Source organism: Gracilinanus agilis, chromosome 4 (genome assembly GCF_016433145.1).
Source record: "Gracilinanus agilis isolate LMUSP501 chromosome 4, AgileGrace, whole genome shotgun sequence".
Lineage (NCBI taxonomy): Eukaryota > Metazoa > Chordata > Mammalia > Didelphimorphia > Didelphidae > Gracilinanus > Gracilinanus agilis.
The window spans coordinates 7,658,130-7,677,924 of NC_058133.1; the positions used below are offsets into that span (position 1 = coordinate 7,658,130).

Here is a 19,795-nt window from a genome sequence, read left to right on the forward strand (position 1 = left end):
GCAAAATATTTATACTTGTGCTCTTTGTGGTAGCAAGAATTGGAAAAGGAGGGAGTGTTCATCAATTGGGGAATGGATGAACAGATTGTGGTATCTGATGGGGATGGAATACTTTTGTGCTGAAAGGAATGATGAACTGGAGGAAATCCATGTGAACTGGAAAGACCTCCAGGAAGTGATGTAGAGTGAAAGGAGCAAAACCAGGAGAACATTGTATACAGAAACAGATACATTGTAGCACAACTGAATGTAACTGACTTTGCTACTAGTAACAATGTAATGACCCAGGATAATCCTGAGGGACTCAGGAGAAAGAATGTATCCACATCCAGAGAAAGAACTGTGGGAGCAGAAATGCAGAAGAAAATCATAGGATCGACTACGTGGTTCCATGGAGTTAGGACTGGGGTTTTGGCATTAAAAGATCTCTCTATTGCAAATATGAATAACATGGAAATAGGTTTTGAACAATGATACACACATAACCCAGGGGAATTGCTCGTCAGCTCTAGGAGGGGGGAGGGAAGAGGGAAGGGAAAGACCATGAATCATGGAGCCATAAAAAAAAATCCAAATAAATTAATAAATAAATAAAATCAATGTCATTTCTTATAGTGAAGTAGTATTCTTTCACAATCATATGCCATAACTTGTTTATCTATCCCCCAATTGATGGGCCTCCCTTCAATTTCCATTTTTTTGTTTCCACAAAGAGAGCTACTGTAAATATTTGAGAAGATATGGATTGTATTCCTTTTTCCATGATTACCTTAGGAAATAAATCTATTAGAGATATAGCTGGGTCAAAAGGTATACTATTTTATAACTCTTTGGGTGTAATTCCAGATTGTTTTCCAAAATAGTTGGATCAGTTCCCAGTTCTAACAACAATGGATTAGTGTTTCCACTTTTCCACACCCCCTCCAACATTTGTTATTTTGCCCTTTTATCATTTTAGCCAGTCTGATTGGTGTGAGATGATATCTCAGAGTTGTTTTTGATTTGCATTACTCTAATAAATAATGAATTAGAGCATTTTAATATAGTTATACATAGCTCTGATTTTTTCAACCAAAATCTCTCTGTTCATATATTTTTATCACTTATTAATTGAGGAATTACTTATATTCTTGTAAATTTGACAAATTTCTCTACATATTTCAGATATGAAAACTATCAGAAAAATTGTATAAAATTTTTTTCCAACTTACTTCTTTCTTTCTAATCTTAGGTACATTTGTTTTATTTGTACAAAACCTTTTAAATTTAATTTGAAATTGTCTATTTTACATTTTATAATGCTTTCTATCTCTTGTTTATTCAAAAATTCTTCTCCTATTCATAAATCTTATAGGTTCCTTGTTCTAATTTGCTTACAATATCTCCCTTTATGCTTAGGTCATATATTGATCTGGATCTTATCTTGGTCACCTAAGATACTGATCTATGAATAGTTTCTGCTTTCCAGTTTTCCAAACAATTTTAACAAAATAACGAATTCTCTCTCCACCAGAACTTGGATCTTTACTTTTATCAAACACAAGGCTACTATAATCTTTTTTTTTTTCATTTTTTAAAAAATTTTAAACCCTTAACTTCTGTGTATTGGCTTATAGGTGGAAGAGTGGTAAGGGTAGGCAATGGGGGTCAAGTGACTTGCCCAGGGTCACACAGCTGGGAAGTGTCTGAGGCTGGATTTGAACCTAGGACCTCCCGTCTCTAGGCCTGGCTCTCAATCCACTGAGCTACCCAACTGCCCCCAAGGCTACTATAATCTTTAACAGTGTTTGCTGTACATCTGTTCTGTTCCACTGATCTTCTTTTCTATTTCTTTATCGGTCAGTTTTATTACTGTTTTTTTAAAATATAGTTTACAATCTGGTGCTTCTAGACCAACTGCATTTACATTTTTCATAAGTTACTTTGATATTCTTCACCTTTTGTTTTTCCAAGTGACTTTTGTTATTATTTTTCTAATTCAATAAAATAATTATTTGATAATTTAATGGAGTTGGCATTGAATAAGTAGATTAATTTAGGTACGATTGTCATCTTAATTATATTGGCTCTGCCCACTCAAGAATACTTAATATTTCTCTAATTATTTAAATCTGACTACTTATGTAAAAATGTTATATAATTATGTTAATGTAGTTTCTAGATTTGTTTTGGCAGGTATACTCCTATGTTTCTTATTCCATATGTGCTTATTTTAAATGAGTTATCTCTTCTTGTAGAACTTTGTTGGTGATATCTAGGAAACACTGGTGATTTATGTGGGTTTACTTTGTATCTTGCTACTTGGTTAAAATTATTGAGAGTTCCAATGAATTTTTTAGTTGTATCTTCTAGGGTTTTCCATATATACCATCATAACTTCTGAGAAAAGAGATAGTTTGTTTACTTCTTTGTCCATTTTAATTGCTTCAATTTCTTTTTCTTCTCTTATTGCTAGTGTTAGCCCATTTTCACCAATATTATTTAAGATCGTGAACACAATCTTAAATAATATTGGTGAAAATGGGCATCTTTGTTTCACTCCTGATCTTATAGGGAAAGTTTCTAACTCTTCCCCCTTACAGATATAATTTGCTTATGGTTTTAAGTATATACTTATTATTCTAAGAAAAACATTCATTTGTACCGATGCTTTCAAGTGTTTTGAATAGGAATGACTTGCATTTTGTCAAAAGCTTTTTCTGCACCTATTGAAATAAATATATGATTTTCGTTACTTTTTTTGATGTAATCAATTATGGTAATAATTTTCCTTATTTGGCACCATCTCTGCATATTTAGTATAAATTCTATTTGGTCATAATGTATAAAATTTGTGATATATCGTTGTAGTTTTCTGGCAAATATTTTATTTAGGATTTTTGCATGTATATCCATTAATGAAATTGGCCTATGCTTTTCTTTCTCCATTTATGCTCTTCCTGGTTAGACATCAAGACCATTTTTGTGTCATATAAGGAGTTTGGGAGGACTCCTTCTTTACCAATTGTTTAAATTATTTATTTAATTTTGGAATTAAATGGTCTTTAAATGTTTGGTAAAATTCACTTCTAAAGGAAACTTCCAATTTTATAGGGGTGGGTGATATGCAAAAGTCCCTAAAACTTTATAGTCAACCTGAAGCTTTTCTAAATTGTTCCTTTCCTCTGGAAATGTGCAAGAAAAGAAAAGAAAAAAAAGAAAAACAAGCAATACTGATTATTTAGTATCAACATAGGAATTGAATAAGTTGGAATGAGAAAATTCATTATTTCCTTTGTTTATCAAATATTGAATGAATGCTATCTAAGTGCTTAGTGGGGTTCATAATACTAATTTTTGTAGCAGCGAAATGTTAGCCAAGTGCTTTCCTCACAGTAACTCTGTGGGGTGAAGCAGTTCAAGTCTTACTATACTCTTCTCTTTCTATTAGAAAACTGAAATATCAATGGTGATATAGAAAGTTAAGTGTCAGGCTTAGAATTTGAACCCAGATCTACTTTTCTAGGTGCCTAAAACCAAACAACCCTTTCCCCAAACAAAAAAGTAACTTAAAGAAACCTGCAATAAATGTCTTTTAATAATCGTTAATAATAAGTTCCTTTTAATATAACTTTAAAATTACAAAATACTTTTCATATACATTTTTCATTGAACATCACAATGATCCAGTGATAGATGTAATTCAAATGTTGCTTTCATCCCTGATATTTAATATTGTGTGTTTATTTTCAGTCTTCTTGTTGTGTTTTGGTTTTTATATCCTGAACATTTCTCAATAACCTCGCCCTACCATACTATTCCCCAAAAAAGTAAAAGAAAAGAAAAAAAGTTAAAACAAAATCGTCGGATGGAAATGCAGTGCTTTAGCAGTAGACGCTGACCTCTTAGAAAGATAATGACCAATAAAGATCGTGGCATTTGATCTGAATTCTCTAGTCTTTCAGCACCGTCTTCATTTCGTTATTGTTAGCATTGCTCATGTTGATCACCCAACTTTGCTCTAAGTCATTTCATAAAAAGCCTTTTCATGTTAACATGGAATTCTTTATCCTTGTTACCCCAAAGACATTCCATCCCATCCATTTCCCCTAGACTGCTTGGTCACTCCCCAAATGATGAATGCATGTTTTAGTTCTGTGTTTTTCATGTATTATGTTCTTCTCTTGTTGATTGCTCTGGGAGCTTTACAAAAAGTGCTGCTATGGATATTTTGGCGCCCACAGGGTATCTTTCTTTTTGTTCCTAACTTTCTTGACTTATATACCTTGTTCATGTAGGTCAAAGGGTAAGAAGAGTTTAGAAATTCTGCAGTCATAATTCCAAATTGTGTCCCAGAAGGGTTAACATCTTACTAATAGCATGTTGGCGCATATTCTTCCAACATTATCCCTGGGTTTTATTATCTTTGTAATTTAATAGGTATTTTATTGTGACATCTCATAATTGCATTTTTCTTGGTGAATTAGAGGTGTTTTCACATGGAGGTTTATGGCATTTCTTTTCCACTTCAAGTATATTAAGATAGTTAGATTCAGAATTATGAAATTTCTAGGAAGAACCTCAGGAACAATTTAGTCCAATCCACAGCTAAACAAGATCCCTTCCAACAATATTTGACAAATGGACATTCGATCTTTACTTAAAGACCTTCAGTGAGGGGGAACCTACTACCTCTTGAGGAAGTCCATTTAATTTAATTTGGATAACTCCATTTGTTAGGAATTTTGTCCTTCTATTAAACCTAAACTAGCCTCTTTCCCTTTTTTACCCATAATTCCTGTCTCTGCCCTCAGAGGTCAAACAGAATGAGTCCAAATCTGTTTTCCAAGTGACAGATATTCTGGTATTTGAATACAGCTATATGGTACTGCTTTTCCACCCAATCTCAACTATTTCCAGCCCCATCTCTTCTTTTTCAACTCATACTCAGATGACATGGGATCAGGCTAAAGGTCTTAGGATAACAGATTTGGAACTAAAAAAGACATTAGATATCACCTAGAACAACCTCATCAAGTAGATGCTTTTTGGATGACAAAAAATGAGTCCTAGAGGGTTGAAAAGACTCCCAACATCACACACATCCACTAACTGCCAGTTGTTTGTCCCTCTTTTCACTCTTTGCCATACTTATAATCTTGTTTGCTTTGGAAACATTCCAAAACTTTAGAGCTTCCCTCTAAAAATGGAGTCAAGAGCTAAGAATGATACACCAGATGGATTCTGATCGGGCAGAATACAGTGAGAGGATCTCCTCCTTTGTCCTTGAAGCTCTTAAAAATCCTTATCTTCTGTCTTAGAACCTATATTTTTGTATTGGTTCCAAGGCAGAAGAGTGATAAGGGCTAGGCAATGGGGATCAAGTGAATTGCCCAGGCTCATCCAGCTAGGAAGCATCTGAGACCAGATTTGAACCAGGATCTCCCGTCTCCAGATCTGACTCTTATCCACTGAGCCACCTAGCTGTGCCTGAAGCTCCTTCTTTTTTAGTTAAGTCCAAAATTGAATAGACGTTCCTGAATGCCTCTAATGACAGATATCGAGCTTGTTCATTCAAAGCATTAGAAATATTCTAGATATACTTCTGTCTAACCACTCCTACTTATGAACTTATTTTTGGACACTAATGTAAAGTTTCACATTTACCTTTAATACATTTCATCTTATTGGATTTGACTTGATAATTTAGCAGATAAAGATCTTTGGATCCTGATTGTGTCCTTCTGTGTTGTGTTGGCTATTTGTTCTAGGTTTGGGCCATCTGAATGTTTGATAAGTAAGTAGAGTCTAGGTGTACTTTTGTCCAACCCACTAACAAACCTCGAATGGTGCAGGGCCTTTAAGAGATCCCATTAGAGACTATTCCAAGAGATTGGGTCTATTGATGTCATTGCATGCCCAGTGCTTATCCTCATGCCTAGCCCCATAGTAAATGAGTAATACCTGCGTACTGACTAACAAATACCTAAGGGGAAGCATGCTAGAGCATCTCATTTTGGTTCTGCATCTGACATTTTCCAAGCTGCACGATCAGAGGCAAGGCTCTCTGAGCCTCTGGAAATGATCTCAGATGATGAGTTGTAGATGGTTACCAAGCTACAGATGGATTGTAATCTCTGTTAGATGAAATCACAGATCCCGGATATTTTGTTGTTGTTCAGTTCTTCCAGTAGTGTCTGACTCTTCGTGATCCCATTTGGGATTTTCTTGGCCGAGATCCCGGTGTGGTTTGCCATTTCTTTCTCCTGCTCATTTTGCAGAAGAAGAAAATGAGGCAAACAGGATCAAGTGATTGGCGCAGAGTCACATAGCTAGGAAGATGAATCTCCCTAACCCTAGGCCCAAGTGCTCTATCCACTGGACCACTTAGCCTCAATAATCTGAACACTTTATTTTAATGCTTCCAAGGATCCTTAGTTTTGTTAATGTTGATAACCCTTTATTAGCACAGGTTCCAAATGGCTCCTCAACTGAGTCATAAGAGATTAATCATAGAGATTACCACTGAAGTGTTAAATAAACTGACTTCATCATGCCACCTGGAACGTACGTCCTTATTTACATTTGGCATGTGCCCAGGAAATGGCAACCAATTTTTGTATTGCCACAAACAAAAATGACTTATAAGAGGAAATCTTTTAAATATGTGTATCTTTAGTGGATGTTCAATAAAATGATATAATCAAATAATCGCCCAGAGCTACCTGAAGCATGAAGGCACTCTACAATATCCCTGGCAAGTGGCAATCACTTTGGCCCTACTTAAAGAAATTCAGTGTTAGGAGCATGACGGCTTCATAGTTGATTTGTTATATTTTTGGATAGATAGAATTGTAAGGAAAATCTTGGCTATGCTGAACTCGAATCTGACCTCCCTTTAATTTCCATTCAGAGGAACCCTCTGGGATTTAGCAGAGTGGGTTTAATCCATCTTCCAAATTAAAACTCTTGAGATGGTTGAAAATAGTCATGTCATTCCCCTTCTTTGCCCCCACCTTCCCCCAGAGAGGGGCAGTGCCAGAGGAGAGAAAGGGGCATCTTGGTGAGATGCTGCAGAGGTGAAATGGACTGATCTCTTCCACAACTCGGATATGGGGGGCGAGATAAGGTGAGGAAACTAAGATGCGCCCGGAGACTGGGAGAGTAGTGGTGGGCTCTACACTAGGAAGGTCAGGAGGCATCTTCCATTCATCTCTGCCAAAAGGGAATCAGCATTTCCTTCTCACGTGCCTCACATCAGAGTTCTTATTCTCCAAAAAAATAAGAGAATAACTTTTGGATAATATGACTGGCAAATATTTTATTCATGACTTTCTGTAGAACCAGTGAAAAACTCTTTGTGATGGGCAGAACTGGGGGGAGAACTAGAGAATTAGTCTTCTAATAATGGAAATCCGGCTTGTTTCCTCTGAGCCCTTCTGTTAAATGTGACTATAAGCCCTGTCTCCTTCCTCAAGTTAATTTTGTGAGAGCTGCAAAGGTTAGCCCCTAAAGGACTGAGTCAGCTTTCATTTTGCAGGGAATTTATTTTTCCCATTTTAATTCATGTGTTCCTGTGCCAGAATGTTTTCCTCACATTTCCCTCTGACATAGAGGCTAGAGAGCTAGAGGAAGAATCAGAAGGACCTGAGTTTAAATTTTGTCTTTGCCATTCACTAGCTATGTGATTCTGGATAAGTCACTTATCCTCCCCAGAGTCTATTGGTTCTTTTTTACTTTCAATAAACATGCTTGTGTCTCCTCATCTTCAAAACATCCTCCCTTGACTCTTCTATTCTCATTAACTGTGATCCTAAATCTCTTTTGCCCTTTGTGGCTAAACTCCTTAAGAAGATCCTCCATAACTGGTACCTCCACTGTCTTTCTTCTCACTCTCTTAACTCCCTCCAATCCAGGTCCTGACCACATTATTCTACCGAAACTACTTGCCAAAGTTCCCAGGGATCTCTGCAGCGCCAGATCCCACGATCTTTTCTCCAGCTTCACTCTCTTTTCTCTTTCAGAAGCCTCTGACCTTGTTGCTTACCTTCTCCTAGATTCTCTCATCTCTCTATTTTCTCTCTCCTGGTTCTCCTTCTGTCTGCCTAATGCCTCCTCCAGGTCACACCCTCTAACCATTAGTGTCCCACGGGGTTCTGTCCCGGGTCCTCTTCTCTCTCTCCAACTTCCTTTGGCAACCTTATTAGCTCCCATGGATTTAATTATCACCTTTATGATGATAAATCTCTAATCTACTCATGCTGCCCTAACCTCTCTGCTCACCTCCAGGCTCACATCCCCAACTACTTTTCAGACATCTCAAAGTGAATGTCCGGCAGATGCTAACACCCGGCATATCCACAACAGGACTCATCGTCTTTCCCCCTAAACTCTGCCCCATTTCCAAATTCACCTGTTATTATCGAGGGGAATGCCATCCTTCCAGAACCCCAGGGTCCCCCTCCTCCATGTACTCATTGATCTAGTGACAGTGACCTTCTTGCTGTTCCATGAACCAGATGCTTCATCTCTGGGCTCTGGGCATCTTCATTGCTTGTTCCCATGCCGAGAATGTTTTCAGCCTTAACTTTCTCTGTCTCCTGGTTTCTCTGGATTCCTTCAAGCCCCAGCTGGAATCTTACTTTCTCCAGAAAGCCTTTCCCATCCTTCTGAATCTTAGTGCCTTCCTACTGTCGATTTTTCCCTGTTTATTGCTTGTTTGTACACCTTTGTTTGCTTCTTGTCTCACCCAGCAGATTGTAAGCTCCTTGAGGACAGAAGTTGACTTTTGGCCTTTTTTTAGATCCCTACCTAGTGCTTAGCACAATTCAGAGCACCTAAGAGGCACTTAAAAGTTTATTGGCTCTAAATTTCAATGGTCTCCTTAATATAAAATGGGGATAATAATAGCGCGTTTCTCAAAGAGTTGTTGCGACTATCTAATAAAATGTATATAAGATAATTTTCACATACTAAAGTGGTGTGTTAATATAAGCAATTATCATTATTAGGGTTATTAACCATAGTCTTAAAAGCCCAGAAATGTCAAGAGATGTGTAGCAAACCCCCTGATACCCCGAGTTACTTCCCATGGAGGAAGTAGGGTAGGATTTAGACAAGAGCTGAACAGGATGGCAGCCATGAATGGGTCTATTATTGACCCTTTTGGAGGGTGTATCCATATTAATATGATTACAGAGTCATAGAAGAATTGAAGTTATAAAATCTAATGCAAGAGAAGTGTTATTTACTTGTAGTTAACAATAAAAAAAACCCTTAGATTATATTTATCTGCAAAGAGCTCCAAATAGTTTTATGTTATATGCCAGTAGGGGATTTGATTCATGACCGATTCAAGAGCCCAGAAAACACAGAATATAAGCACAACATATTGATGAGCTGTTGACCTAACTGTGGAAAGGTTTCCGCATTGACTTCTTTATGGGACATAGATAATGTTTTCTGATTAAAATAAGTAGGGAAGAACAGAGGTTGGCTGATCAAACAGACTGGTCAAGTCAATGAATTATTTTTTTCTTTTTAATTTTTAATTTTTTAAACCCTTAACTTCTGTGTATTGGCTCCTAGGTGGAAGAGTGGTCAGGGTGGGCCATGGGGGTCAAGTGACTTGCCCAGGGTCACACAGCTGGGAAGTGTCTGAGGCTGGATTTGAACCCAGGACCTCCCATCTCTAGGCCTGACTCTCAATCCACTGAGCTACCCAGCTGCCCTGTCTCAATGAATTATTAAAATTGTTAACCACTGGCGAGTTTGAGAGCGTTCCTCTTTCAAGACATGGAGGAAGAACCAGGTTCCTGAGAGGGAATCTCCATGGGGGAGTGATAAGAGAGTTGTCTGTCTGTCTGTTTGTCTCTCCCTCTGTCTCTCTCCCCGTACCTACCTACCTGCCTGCCTGTGACATTTGTGGAAAGAGGAAGGAGAAGGAGAAGAAGTAGCTTTTTGTGTCTGCTGTTTGTGACCTGTGTGAGTTTGGGCAAGTCACTTCCTAGAATCCAGTCAGTTTTGTCACCCAGTCCTCTGCCTTTATTTTAGAGATGGTGAGTCTGAGGCCCAGAGAGGTTAAATGATCTTCCTTATGTTGGAAGTGACAGAGATGGTATCTGAACACAAGTTTTCTGACCACAAACCAAGGTCTCTTCCTACTGGACTCTATTGCCCTTCTTAGATCCTGTTTCACCTAATAAAACAAGGAGGTTGGATTAGATGATCTCTTAATATTTCTTCTCTCCTCTTCTACTCAGTATATGTCACTGTTGGGTTTTCTTTCAGTTAGGGGAGCCTATAAGGTCAAGAGTTTTTGTTATTATCATTTTTGCCCCAAAACCATTATTTAAATTGGAGTTGGGCGTGAAAAATGAGTGGGAGCTCAGGTTGTTTTTATTAGAATACATTGTCACCTTCCAAAATACAAAGAGTTTACCCCTGGAGTTGTGAGATTAGAGCAGAATAATAAAAATAGGGTAGTGACAAGGAAGGAAGGCAGGGAAGGAAAAGAAGGAATGAGGAAGAGAGGGAAGGAAGGAAGGGATGGGAGGAAAGGAAAAAGAAAAAAAGAAAGGAGGGAAGCAAGAAAACAAAAAACAAGCATTTATCATGTGCCTACTGTGATCTGTGCATTATGCTAAACACTTACAAAAATCTCATCTGATCCTCATAACAACACTGGGAGGTAGGTACTATTAGCATTCCTATTTCACAGGCGAGGAAACGGAGGCAGAAAAAGGTTAAGTGACTTAGCCAGCATCACACAGCTAGTAAGTTTTGGATGCTGTATTTGAATTTAGGTCTTCTTGATTCTAGATCCAGTGTTCTTATCCACTGACGCCATGATGTCTGATATCTAGGGGTATGGCTTCTCCCTTGGCACTATGCCATGAGTCCCTGTTTCTTTGGCATAATAATTGTCTTACTTCCACCCTCTACAAATTTTCCCTTCTAACACAGATCTTAGGTTGTTCTGGGGAGGGAAGGGAAGTCTTTTCTTAAAAAAGTCTCTTTCTTATTCTACTTTCCCCAATCTTTCTCCAGCTGCCAGAAGAACTGTTGTTTATGTTTCTGCATGATACAAAACTTTGGAAGAGAAAACAGAAGTGGCACACTTTGAGTTGACCCCACTTGGCTTGCTTAGGAAGGACAAATCAGAAGGATGAAGCCCCATGTGGGGCTGGGGGGGGCAGCAAGTCAAGGGTCTGGGACTCCATCTGTATAGAAACTCAAGCACCAGACCAGAGATTTTGAGAATGGGAGGGCTCCGAGTGGCTACATAGTCCAACCTGAATGCCAAAAGTCACCTCCATTTGCACATGCCTGGTGAATAGTTACCCTCTTGGGATAGGATATTCTCCTTTCACCAACTCAGTGGTTTTTTATTTTAAATTTTAAAATTTTCATTTAATTAATTAATTTAGAACATTTCCCCATGGTAATAGGATTTATGTTCTATCCCTCTTCTCCTCCCACCCCCTCCCATAGCCGATGCACAATTCCACTGGGTTTTACACGTGTCATTGATCAAGACCTATTTCCATATTATTGATATTTGCACTGGGGTGATCATTTTGACTCAATATCTCTACTTATATCCCCATCCACCCATGTGATCAGGTAGTTATTTTTCTTCTGTGTTTCTATCCCACAGTTCTTCCTCTGAATGTGGATAGCATTCTTTCTCATAGGTCCTGGGTCATTGCATTGCTGCTAGTACAGACGTCCATTACATTCGATTTTACCACAGTGTATCAGTCTCTGTGTACAATGTTCTTCTGGTTATACTCCTTTCACTCTGCATCAATTCCTGGAGGTCTTTCCAGTTCATAATGCCCCAAATGAGGGCATACCCCCATTTTCCAGTTTTTTGCCACCACAAAGAGTGTGGCTATAAATATTTTTTACAAGTCTTTTCCCTTATGATCTCTTTGCAACCCAGTGTTAAATAACTAGAGTCTAGTTATTAGACCATTCCCTGGAGTATTAGAGCATTTCCTGATGCTAAAGAAAGATCATCAGATGAGGAAGGAGAGTGGCTAAAATCCATGGATTACTTCTGTTTTCCCTAGGCCTGGTCCTGCCACAGACCCATGATCGATTTATAGTGGGATGAAATCAAGAGCCCCTGTGTCATTAATCCACCACCTGACTGAAGGTCTCAGATTAGGGCCAGTAACCTCTTATATGCCAGCTGGGAATCCAGAGTCTAAGTATCAGAATCAGAGTAACAAAAGTTACATAATGATGATGATGATGGTGGTGGTGATGATGGTGGTGATAGCTAGTATTTATATAGTGCCTTAAGATTTTTACACATGGTGACTCATTTGAGTTTCACAACAGCCCTGTGATATAAATGCTAGTATTATCCCATTTTATAGATGAGGAAACTGAGGTACAGAAGGTTAAATGGCTTGCCCATAATCACATAGCTAAGACAATATCTAATACAAGATTTGAACTCAGGGCTTACTGAGTATAACACTCTGCAATGCACCACCAAAAGGCAATTTTTTTCATAGTCTGATCACATTCATCATTTTGGGGAGAACATGAAGCCACAGAAGCATAGGTTTATAGAATAAGATCTCTAGAGTTGGAAGGGACCCTGAAGGTCTTCCCCACCCTTTAATAGCAAAGGACACAGAGGTCCGAAGATAGGAAAGGACTGGCCCAAGGTCATACAAAAAGTAATCATCTGAGGTAGGATTTGAACCTAGGTTTCCTGACTCCACAGCAGGTGTTCTTTCCACTGCATGTTGCTATTTGGGTCAGTTGAAAAGAAGTAAATGTCTAAGGAATGGAACCCCAATGTCATAAAAAGCAACAATAAAAATGACCCTCAAGGGACCATGAAGATTGACATTAAAATGATTTCATTTTGTGGGTGATGGAGAGATCTAGGAGAGAGCAGCAGAGGAGGAATCTGAGGCCGTGGGATCTAGTCCTCATGTCTTGATGTTGACTAAGCGTTTCCAGCATCTGGGGTCTCAGTTTCCCCACCTGTGAGGTGAGGGATTTCGAGCACACAGCATCAGGTTGCTTCAGTTCTGTGATTCTCTCCTTCTAAAAGAGTCAGACGATTACAGATGTTCCCAAGTCCGGGAGGCGAGCTGCCGTCGGAAAATGCAAATGTTGTTGTTGAATCCTTGAATGATGTATAGATGTTCATCAGTGAAAAGTGTAATTAGAGTAAATTGTATAATTTCTAGATTAAGTTGAATTTTCTCTGTCTCTTAATAACGTTTAATATGTTGAAAATGGTATCAACACTTTTTATGTGAGCAGAAGCTTGTAATTATATATTTATAGGAGGCGCCATGAACAATTGCTAATACTATTGTATTTCTCCTGGATCTATTAGACTCCTTTGCAATTTAGATGCTTCACTGAAGGAAAACGCATCTTTGGTTCATCATCGTTTTCTTGTTTATGTGTGTCCATCAACCTGTGATGCGGATTGCTTTGTTCACAAGAGCTCTGGACAGAACTTGACTCGAGTTTCAAAGGGCTGCTGAAGAAGAGACAGATCGAGGGTTCCATTTTTCTGTCGAACATCCTTGTATCACTGTTCTTCTGGGCTGAGGAATTTCATTTTCTCCAGTGCTGGGACTCGTGGTTTATGTGGCTCCCAATACATCACAGTCAAATCTTTACCCACCTCGGATGCTCTCACCTTCCCTGATGCTGCACTCTGGTGAGCACTGGATTCCCCAAGACCCGGATGCAAACCAGCCCACTTAGGTTTGGAACTCTCCATCTGGGGATGGGCTGATTAGTGGGAGAGCACCGATCCCGATAGCTTGCTGTATCTGGATGGTCCCATATCGTCTTCCCCAGACCACATTCCAGAAGCCATTCAGCCTCCACCCTAGACAAAATGTTTTGGTCTGTCACAAATGTACCCTCCTCATCTATATTCCCAAACACCCTCCAGACACACACACACACACACACACACACACACACATGCAGACAGACACAGACACACAAACACACAACTACAGACACAGACAGACAAATAGACAGATATACAGACACACACAAACACACAAATACAGACACAGATAGACAGACACACACAAAAACACACACAGACACAGACAGACAAATAGACAAACACACAAATACAGACAGACATACAAATAGACATACAGACACACACAGACACAAATACAGACAGACACAGACAGACAGACACACAAATACAGACAGACACAGACAGACACACAAACACACAACTACAGACACAGACAAATAGACAGATATACAGACACACACATACACACAAATACAGATACAGACAGACACACAGACACAGACAGACAGACAAATAGACATACAGACACACACACAAACACAAATACAGACAGACACAGACAGACACACATACACCCTCTACACTTCTTATTTTGGGAAACATAATGAAAAATAATCACGTAAATACAACCATTGGTTCTGGAACAAGCATTTCGACTGTTTCCATTAACCATCCCTGTGACTTTCTCAAATCAAGACACCCTTCCCTCTATGTGTGGTCTCTCCCTATTGGAATTTAGGCTGCTTTAGGGTAGGACAAAGGTGAGGACTTGATAAATACTCTTTATTCATTGATTTCAATACAACCAGAAATATTTTTAACTGCTATTTCCATGCTAACAAATAAAAAATGATCATTGAGCTCCAAGATGAAGACCTTGTGCCATGGCAGAGTCTGGAGGTAACTTCAGAAGTACCAAAGAAAGAGTGATTCTATAGAGAACATTCTTAGTGTTTATATCCAGGGTAGGGCAGCTAGGTTGACTCAGTAGATAGAGCACTGGGCTTGGAGTCAAGAAGACTAATCTTCCTGGGCTCAAATTTGTCCTCAAGGACTTACTAGTTGTGTGACCCTGGGCAAATCACTTAGCCTTGTTTGCCTCAGTTTCCTCATCTATAAAATGAGCTGCAGAAGGAAATGGCTAACCACTCCAGTATCTTTGCCAAGAAAACCTCCAATGGGATCATGAAGAGTCGGACATTACTGAACACCACCACCACAACCATATTGCGCCCCTAAAAATAGGCTACCTACATGTATTGTTTTAACTATTGTTACTTGGTGCATTAACCTTATCTGAAGACAGAGTTGAGATCCTTCTGCTGTAGCTGGGTGGCATCCATGGCTTGCCTTTTGCTGGGCTTTCTATGAAAAGAATTAGAAGACATATGGAAGTTGTTGCTGAATGGAAAAGTGGCACCAAGGAGCTCTCTCACCTAGGGTGAAGAGCTCAGCCAATGAGTGGCATCAAACTAGCTGTGGCAGCTTTCATCCTATTCACATACCTTGAAGTATTTGCACTAAATGGAGGCAAAGAGCCTAGTATGGCTTAGGAACAATCCTCTGCTGTGAACACAGGAGGAGAGGGAAGGGAATAAGCGTTTAGTGAGCACTTTCTGTTTGCCAGGCTAACCACCATCCAAATATTATCTCCTTTGATCCTCACAAGAACACGAAGTTAAGAAGCCTGGCCCTGGAGGACAGCCTGTGATAACCAGAAGGTGGTGCCAGCTCCCATCTTCAGGCCAAAGGTACTGCCCAGACTGGCTCTTTACATGTGTTTCACCTTTTTTCCTTCTTTTCTCTTTTCTAGCCAAGCAGTGAACAGCTGTTAGGGCAGGCTCAACTTGTACTGTATCTTGCACTCCTACACGCATCCTGAAGGCAGACGCTTGCCAAGCCTGTATCATGGCAACCTCAACCTTGCTTGTCATTAATCCCATCACAACCAGTTATTTTCACTTTTATTCAATTAAGGTCAAATTAGACTTCAAGTAAGAAATGCTGGTTTTGTATGGATAGGAGCAGGCTCCAATCTTGCTGCTTCAGGCCTGCCCTAAACGCTCTGCCATGGGCAAGGACAGCTGCTTCCTGGTGTCCAAGTCTTTGCTCCAGAGATGGTTCTCTCCATCTGAGACATGTATTCAGAGTCAAGCAGATGATCAGTTGTGGCCACACAGACCTCTAGTCCCTGTCAGTCTCCGAGAGGCCAAAGGCAGGCGGACTTCTTGAGCTTGGGAGTTCTGAGTTGAAGTGGGCTATGCCAACTACGCCTGGACTAAGTCTGGGAATAACATGGTGCCTCCCCACCACATTAGGGGACCACTGGGCTGCCCAAGCTTGGAAAAGGAGCAGATCAAAGCTTTTGTGTCGATCAGCACTTCTACCTTAAGTGAGAGAGGGAGATATTCTCAAAAAAAAGTCAACTATTAGCAAGACACAAAGTTACCCACTCCAACTATTCCTACCCTTAGTTTATGTTCTATTGGGCGATACAGCACATCAACCTTTCTATCCTTCCCCTACCCACTGCCCATCTTGTAGAGAGCATCCCAAGTGGATCTGAGCAGTTGGAAGCTATTGAAGCTATTTTAAGCCACTAAAGCTAAAACTGAAATAAGACTTCTGGGACGCTCTGTACAATTTTCATCATCAGTAAGCACTGACTGTTGCTATGTGCCAAGCTCCATAATACCTGGTATGGCTGATTGTCTGACAATAATCTGTTAGCATTGGAATCATTTCTTTCTTGTGGGCTTGGGACAAATAATGATCGTGTGACTCGTGAGTAATGGCAGTGTTTTCTTTTTCTGTTCCTATTTCTAACCTGGTCCCTACAGTTGTCATTCAAGAGAAGTAAACCCTCTGCAGAAAGGCCAGCAGCAACTTTCCCCCAACAACCGCCAACCAATCGTCATCAATGGTATAGCCAAGCCAGCCTCGTGGGAGCATGAAGGTGTGCTGAGAGACAAAAGGGAGTGAGTCCTTCCTTCCTTCCTTCCTTCCTTCCTTCCTTCCTTCCTTCCTTCCTTCCTTCCTTCCTTCCTTCCTTCGATCTCATTGGACATTGTGTGATGAAGCCAAACTGAACTTCTCTTTTTTCCTCGCACAGATTTCCAGATCTCCCTTCTCTTGCTGGCACCTCTGAGAATCCCTTTTTCTTTAAGCAGCAGCTCATGCCACATGAAGCCTTTTTTGACCCTCCTAACTGCTAATGCTCAATCTCCCTCATTCCTTCTTTGTATTTCTATGGTTTATGCTGTTGTCTTTTTTCTTTTTAGAATCTGAACTCCCTGAGAGAGAGGAGAGATGGTTTCATTTCTTGGTGTTTATGTTTCTAGTCCTCAGCGCACTGTCCAGGACATAGTAGATGTTTAGAAGATGCTTGTTACTGATTAAGTGATTGCTCAAAGAATAGAGGAAGTTGTCCTGGGAGATTTTCATTGCCATGACCAGAGACCATGACTACCACACAACAGAGAAGCCCTTTTAGCCACAAAATTGGTACTTTGTAAATATAGATTTGTGAATTTTCCCCAATGATGGGGATGGACACGGATGATAGCTCATTATTGCCACTTCTGGATTAAATGACCTCTTGTGGTTTCCTTTTAGCTTGTTCAATAGTCCTACAGTTAAACAAATGAACACCCCAAAGCACTGATTTGTTTCACTTCATACCACTGAAAACATCTTATCTGAGTTTCAAGTACTAAAATATATTTCTCTAAAAAAAGATATATTTCTTAAGGGGAATGAAATTAATTACAAGCTTTGCAATGAAAAGAGAGTACCAGGCTTCCAATAAGGGAGACCTGAGTTCAAAGCTTGTCTCTGACACTAGCCATTGGGCAGGTCACTCCATTATGTGCTGGGAACTTCAGTTTTTTCTTCTGTGAAAAGGGAATAATATCAGATTTCACATCATAAGATTGTTGGACCACATGCTTATAAAGCACTTTGAAAACATGGAAGCAATATATAAATGTGACCTAAAACTAGGCCTTTGAGGTCAGAATTTGTTTCAGAGTATATTTCCAGTTGTGGAAATTAAGAACAAGCAAGGAATTACCTATACCAATGGTGTCAAACTCAAATAGAAATGGGTACTACTACATATTACATAAGGATCCCTGCTACCATAGACTGACTTAGAAAAATGCAATTAGATGTTATACTAGATAGAGTACTGGACCTGGAGTCAGGAAGACTCATCTTCATGACTTCATATCTGACCTCAGATGCTTACTAGCTGTGTGCCCCATAGCAAGTCACTTAACCCTGCTTGCCTGCCGAGGGCCATCAAGTTCACGTAGGATGACAAGGTCACACATGAACCCTGAAATCTGCAAGGCAAGATTTACAGGAGGATAAATTCCCACTCAGGCCTCCTTGTATGACTCTTTTCTTACCAACCCTCCCTATTTAGTGATTAATATCCCCACTAAGCCCCAGGGAAATACAGAAGAACACTATAGGCTATTATTAGAACCCTTACAAGCCCCCTACAAACTCCTAGGAAAAGCCCCACCTTTATATGTAATAATACAGAAATTCCCCTAAAGTCTTCCTATAATAAACCTGCAAATAGTGAGTTAATGTTAAAGATTTTAAAACCCTAACTTAGATACACAAGTGCCTGCAAAAACAGGCCAGAAATGTCTCCAAGTCTCCCCCCCCCCTCCTTGATCCCTGATTTGGTAGTTAACAATGGATGATAAATAGAGAAATTGCCCTCAAAGTCTGGTACATCCCATTCCACTGACTGGACTGCTTTCTCTACCCCATAGCCAAGGAGACAAGTAAACACACCTTAAAAATATTGGAAGTTACTGGGGGATGAAAAAGTTGTTAGTAACAAGGTTGTTGGTCACAAGTTTGGTGTATGACTTGTTCATTATCTCCAAGAAAAGACATATGTTGATTAGGAAATATCCATACCAACCTTGTAATGTAATCTTAAGAAAAAAAGGTATAAATAAAAGAAGTCAGCAGATGGCAGCAGGACAGCCTCGGTGAAAACCATCTGAATCTCTGGCTGTGCTCATCCGACCACATCAACGCCACCAAGGCCTCAAGTCCCTTGTCTGGTGAAAGCAGGGCTTTCCATACTTGCCTCAGTTTCTTCATCTGCCCATCTCAGTGTCTTTGCCAAGAAAACACCAAATGGGGTCATGAAGACTTGAATACAACTGAATAACAATTGTATTTTTATTTATGTTGTTAAGTATTTTCCAATTACATTTTAATCTAGAGGGTGGCATTCTAGAAGCCCTTGGGCTGTGTGATCTTCTGCTCTAGACCATGATCTATAAACTGCTAAGACTAAAAGTTGTTCTCAGGCCTTGGTTCACCATTAGTCCTGTAAGACCTGGAAATCAAATTGTTTTTCCTATGATTATACTCATCAGTCAGACAGATTTTAAGATCTCTGCCCATAAAAGAGCTTGAGATTTGACTAAAACATAGAAAATAATTTGCATTTGTGTTAATGGTGATTCACAATCCCCTCCTAAATATTCAGGGTTATATAATTCTATTTCCCTCATGAGCACCAAATGCTCATATTTCCTTTGTGAAGCCTCAAAATCAAATACAGAGCCTCTTTCAAAATAGTTTCCCTGGGCTTAATCACAGAGCATTTTGCTTTTAATTCATCTGGTAAGACTGTTAACTAAAGATTGCCAAAGTGCCAGCTGCACTGACAAGCCTACAGTGCTTAGAGAAATGTATTGAAGGAAAGGCGATCTGGGCTGATTATTTCATTCACAGGGTCCAGTCACCACTTTGCAGACAAGAGAAAGAAGATGATGGAAAAATTGCTTCCTATGTCAGTAGGAAAAACAAAAAAGGGAAAAAAGAAAGGGAAAAATACTTCTTTGGTTGCTCATCAAGAGAGTCCTTGAGGGAGAGAATTGAGTTTCTCTATTTGTACAAGGTAGGGTACATAACTTTTCATAGTGTATATATGTATATGTATATATATAT

The 19,795-nt window shown here is 39.5% G+C and overlaps 1 protein-coding gene across 1 annotated transcript in view; it reads right to left on the reverse strand.

Moving 5' to 3' along the window:
- LRRC7 (leucine rich repeat containing 7) overlaps positions 1–19,795 on the reverse strand; it is a 360,178-nt gene that overhangs the window by 160,523 nt on the left and 179,860 nt on the right. The gene's annotated exons all lie outside the window — the stretch shown is intronic.